Source organism: Strongylocentrotus purpuratus, unplaced genomic scaffold (assembly GCF_000002235.5).
Source record: "Strongylocentrotus purpuratus isolate Spur 01 unplaced genomic scaffold, Spur_5.0 spur5_scaffold_17, whole genome shotgun sequence".
Classification (NCBI taxonomy): domain Eukaryota; kingdom Metazoa; phylum Echinodermata; class Echinoidea; order Camarodonta; family Strongylocentrotidae; genus Strongylocentrotus; species Strongylocentrotus purpuratus.
The window spans coordinates 29,540,289-29,546,288 of NW_022145602.1; positions in this window are offsets into that span (position 1 = coordinate 29,540,289).

The following is a 6,000-nucleotide window of genomic DNA, read 5'->3' on the forward strand; positions in this document are numbered from 1 at the left end:
AATATTAAACACTCTACAACTCTTTATTCATTCAAAGCATCGATGAAAAAATATTTAATATCTACATATTCAAAAACATCATAAGGGTCTCAGAGGTTTTGATTGTTTATTTAAATTAATTTTAGATGACCAGTTCATTAACAATACGAATCGAATACTTACTTCACCTGCACACACCCACTTGCACACACTTGCACATTTTTCTTCTTTTTTCTTTCTTCTTAATTTCTTTCCACTTTTTATTCAGATACTTTCTGAACAAAAATCTTTATATGTGACTCTCTATTTCCCTACATTCTCCTAAAACAGCGCCATGTACCCCCCCCCCCCCCTTCCCGGCTGCTATCGCCTCAAGCTTCTTTGCTTATGATAGTTGGCCTCTGCATTTATCTTGATTATTTTTACTTACCTCCATACTTTCAAGCTTTCAATTATGTATTTTTTTTTAAAAATATTTTATTTTGTGTGTATTAAGTTGTCACTCTTGATGTAAATCAATTATATTATATACTATTATTGTTATTTGAATGTTTTATATTTGATTTATCAATAAATGCAGAAACCTCTGCTAAAAAAAAAAAAAAAAAACTTCATTCTTAAACAAACCGTACTATCAATTATCAGCTTACCCTCTCACTGCCTATGTCGACTTGATGTAGCGAATATCAAAATTGATATGACGAACTAACTATTCCTTTTAATAACGTCAATGTCGTGAAATAAGCAATATTCTACAAAAGCATTTAATCGTATGATACCATTATCATTATTACAAATCCAGGTGGAAAAACAAATTCCATGCGTTGAGAAGTTTTCGGAGAACATACGAGGAAATGGTCTACATCAGACACAGCACGGACGCCTCCTGAGTACGGATCGCTTGAATGCTTTCGCTTCTAAACCGCTCACGTGCGATCGCTTTAACAAGCTCACGTGCGATCGCTTTAACAAGCTTACGGGCGATGCTGAAGGAGGGGCGTAGGGTGTATGGCCCCCCATCCCCGCACACACTTTTTGTTAAATACACAAGCACGTACACCCCCCTCCCACACACACACACACACACACACACACACACACACACACACTCCGGGACCGGAAGGACCGCATTGATGTTCCCAAAATCTCCGGTAGAGGGGTTCTTTTCACGCAACAAAGTCCGGCTCGTAATACACACAAAATATGCCCGTATTGACTTTAACATACACACCGGACTTAAAGGTACTATGTCCCTTTTGCAGCCAACCTCAAATGCTGTAGAACTTTGCAGGAATTATGAATATGTCATGTATGTCCTATCTGTGAAATTTAAACGTTAGCAGTGTCCTCATATTCAAATTATGCAAGGAAACCCGTTTACTTGCTAGACTTCACTGTCAGCCACTATTGACTGACTGGCTTTTTTTCTTCTTTGGTAATAACATACATGAACAGAGTTGTAAAGGGTACATGAGCATTTTTCTACATCAATAACTCACTTCTTGTGATGGCCAAGATTAAACTGATTGAATCTTTGCGCAGCATAAAACGTATAACCATTCGGTACAATAATTAATTGTCTGAAAATCAAGACTATTACTTTGGGGCTCTATAGCCCTAAAGTCAATTTGACAACTAATAGTCGTTATTTTCCCACTTGAAGACATTTTCAAGCCCCACCTTTTTTAGGGAAGTTCTAAATTAGTATTATCTTTCAAATACAGTTGGAATTTAACTTTTTCATTTTTTTTGGCCTGCAAATGGGACATAGTACCTTTAAGGGGTGTTTTCAAAGGGAGGGAACATGAATAAGCGTACCCTTGGGGGGGGGGGGGTACAAACGCACTCCCGTGCCCATACACTTACCCACGTTCACATCCTCACACACCTTTGGAGTAGGTAGATTCATATCTCTAACGTTAATGTTATTAACTGGTTTTCTCTCTCGCTCTCTCGCTTTCTCTCTCTCTCTCTCTCTCTCTCTCTCTCTCTCTCTTACTCCCTCTATGGAGATTCTGAAACCTTTTCAGCAAATTTAAGCATGTAGGGTCGATCCTTGATAGGAAATTTTCTCCGTCTACTTACTTCTTTCGATGTATGGAAATTATTTCTTGTTTTCAGAAGATTTAGTTTGAGATCTTCTCTCCTTAATCAATAAAGATCTAATGGCGTGCGTCCTTCAGTTCTAGTACTTCCGATATGCAATACAAAGGGGATTGTAATGGGCTTATAATGCGTCAATTAGGCCTCATTTTAATTGTTTAATCGAAACTTATGGGGGAATATAAATAGAAATCGTTTTAATTCAAAAAGCAGAAACAGATATTTAATACAGTATCTTAAAGGTACTATGTCCCGTTTGCAGGCCAAAAAATGAAAAAGTTTAAATTCCAACGGCATTTGAAAGATGATACTAATTTAGAACTTCCCTAAAAAAAGGTGGGGCTTGAAAATGTCTTCAAGTGAGAAAATAACGACTATTAGTTGTCAAATTGACTTAGGAGCTATAGAGCCAATAAGTAATAGTCTTAATTTTCAGCCCGTTGTACCGAATGGTCATACGTTTTATGCTGCGCAAAGATTCAATCAGTTAATTTTGGCCATCACAAGAAGTGGGTTATTGATGTAGACAAATGCTCATGTACCCTTTACAGCTCATTTTATGTATGTTATTACCAAAGAAGAAAAGAAGCCAGTCAGTCACTCAATAGTGTCTGCAGTGAAGTCTAGCAAGTAAACGGGTTTCCTTGCGTAATTTGAATATTAGGACACTGCTAACGTTTACGTTTCACTGATAGGACATACATGACATATTCATAATTCGTGCAAAGTTCTACAGAATTTGAGGTTGGCTGCAAAAGGAACATACCTTTAATTGAGAGCTTTTCAAAGATAATTGAAGGGGAGACGAAGCTTACCGAAAATTCTCATTTATCACCGCTGAAAAACAAACAGTGGAATTGCACTACATTGTATGCAAGGCGTGAAAGCTTGAGCATATAGGGAAAAAATATGTACGAGTGTTACAGTAATGATTTAATTTATTTCCCACACAATTTTTAGCCGACAATTACAGTGTAATGTTACTTCACGTGAATGTTTCCAGTCAGCTATCATTACGCTCTATCAGACGCGGCCTGTCTGACATGCATTTCGAGCGAATGCTTGATTCATAGTATGCGTTTTATATTGGCTGCGCTGAGAGAAAAGCAATGTAATATATTTCAGTGGCGCGCTCGTTAATGCCATGAGAAGAACGGACATAGACTAGGGGACCAGAAAGAAAAGAATAAATAGCCTATAATTCTTGTCTATAAAAAGACATCGAGGAAAAGCTGCATCAACACTGTCAAACCACACCAAACAGCAAACGCACATCCGCGTTTCCTAAAGCTAAGTTTTGCGATGTTTGTACATGTTGCAGCAGGAGCGGATCTAGGGTGGGGGTTCGGTGGGGGGGGGGGGGGGGGCAAGTGAAAAAAAGGGGGGGGGGAGAAAAGAAGAAGAAAAAAAAGAAGAAGAAAAAAAGTAAGACGGTAAAACGGCGCGATTTTTGGAAAAACCTGGATCCGCCACTGAGTCAACACCCCCCCCCCCCCCCCCCCTTGACAAAAAGCTAGATCCGCCCCTGTGCAGTTACCAGTCTAGACGATCAGTGCAAAATTTCAATAAAATTCAACATTATATAAAAATGGAAATTCATTGGTCCCCCAGTAAATTGTATGATTGCCTTGATTTGGAACTGTCAAAAACCGAAGTGGTATGGAATTTAAACTATCTCATTTAACCTCCTTTGATTCTCTATTTGTTATAACCAGTGAGTACTGGATAATCTAAAAAAAATTATATGATTCTCCTGTTGTAATTTCATATTGAACATTTGTTTATTTGAGGAATTGTCAGTAATTAATTTGTATTTCCTTTTCATTTAGAAATGGTACATTGAGTATATTTTCCAAAGATTGCTCTGTAAACCATTTCGATCCAAATTTGTGGATTTAATTTCAATAAATAATTTGAATTTGAATTTGTTTGTAGCATCATATGTGGGAACAATGCGGGTAATAATAGTTGGCTCACTCCCCCATCCTCCCTCTCAGTCTGTCTGTCTGTCTGTCCGTCTGCCTGTCTGTGCAGATAGATCACATATTACGTACTCAATATTAATGTCAGAGTGCTCCAAGGCACCTGATTGCCAAACGTACTAATAAGTCATACAAAACAATGTAGGATATATGGGGGTAACATCCGTCACGTGCCCCCCCCCCCTTAGAACTCAAAAAAACTTACCTTAGGTAAAAACTACAAGATATCCTCCTTTTTTTTCTTTTTCTTTTCTAGATAACCTTTGTTTTGTTTGTTTGTTTTTTTTTTGGGGGGGGGGTGGTCTTTTTGTTGGGGATGCTTGTCTGAATTTTTCTGAATATCGGCCCTCTCTTTTACAAAAATCCTGCGTCCGATCTTGAATAATGCATCTAATTTCGTTTTACCATAGACCCGTCTACCGTAGGAAGTAGTAGGTCCATGGTATAACACAGGTACATTCTACTTCATCGTAGCTAGGATAGTTTTAGGGGGAGGGGTACAAAGGTTATCGTTTTTTGCAGGGGCACTTGAAATTTGTGTTGTTGAGAAGTAGCATGTAGTATATACTGCAATTCTGCAAGCAAGTGTAGCATTGAAATGCAAAGATATGGAATCTATGTTTGCCAGTACATAAACCTAAATATCCATTCCAAACATCTCGTGGGCATGATTTTCATCCATTGGCAAAAAAAACTTCAAAATTTAATCTTTAAAATGAAACCAAAATCGTGTAAATGAGCAATTCTCGGGATGAAACTCAAAGGTCGGATTACCCCATGCATTGCTCTTTACCTTTCCAAGAACCAATTATTTTATGAATATGTATGAAAACTAGACGCGAATTAGTAGGTGCTGCGCACTGACTATATATAATTATATATATATGTTTTTTTTAAACCGAAATCTAGCATAAATGAATGTTGACATGCCATTTTCAAAACAATGTTCTTCGGTGAAGGGCGTATGGATTAATTCAATTAAAGTATCATTGAAAGTACATTATGTTTAAGTTTTCAAAAGCACAACATTAATTTCAAACTGAACACAGTTCGCTCACAATAATCGTTTGTTTTCAGGTATCATTTCTCTGGGATGCACTGGACAACATACATCAGAGGAGGGCGCCAGTCTATTTGTTTAAAAAAGCCAAGTTCACTTTTCACTCTCGAAAGAACGGTGTTTTCTAATCCAAGTTTCTCTTAGAAGTAAAATGACACATACAAAAATATATATGTACATTTACAAGTGTCTTGTGGCGTCTCAATTTAATAGGGGGTGACAAAACCCTATTTTTTGTACCCAATGTTTATTAAACAATAATTATTATGTCATAAAATGTTTCGCTGGGGAAAAGGGTCGGAGCCCCTGAAATGGTTCTTGTATAAGCACTCAAGTCTGTCAGACTTGACACTCCAAGCGCTCCACAATTATTACCCTTTAGTATGGCTGCCATTGTGGCGCCCTGGCATTTCAATTTCAAGGAATTAACTACTGCCAGGTACCTATGTACCTCATCTGGGTGGATTGTGGTAAATGTAGTTTGATGGTTTGTCAAAGGTTATTAGTACCGCGGCCGGGACTCGTACCGCGAACCATCTGATCCACAGTCCGGTGACTTATCCACTGAACCACGACACCTCCGCTTTTCATTCCTATTTTATTTTTGTACTACCATTATTATTCATAATTTGTAACAAGTGATGACCCTATAATTGTGATAAATGTTAATTTTCTATGTTATGATATTGAAAGGCAACGATACAAACCAGGAAAGTTACTTGAAACAATGCAAATGTTACATGAAACAATTTGAAATGTTACACATATCCTGGCATAACATAGATATATAAATGACAATGATTAATGATTAATTTATATGGAATAGAGTACCGAAGCTGTGACGTCATAAAAATCTATTTTTAGAATTTCTCAATT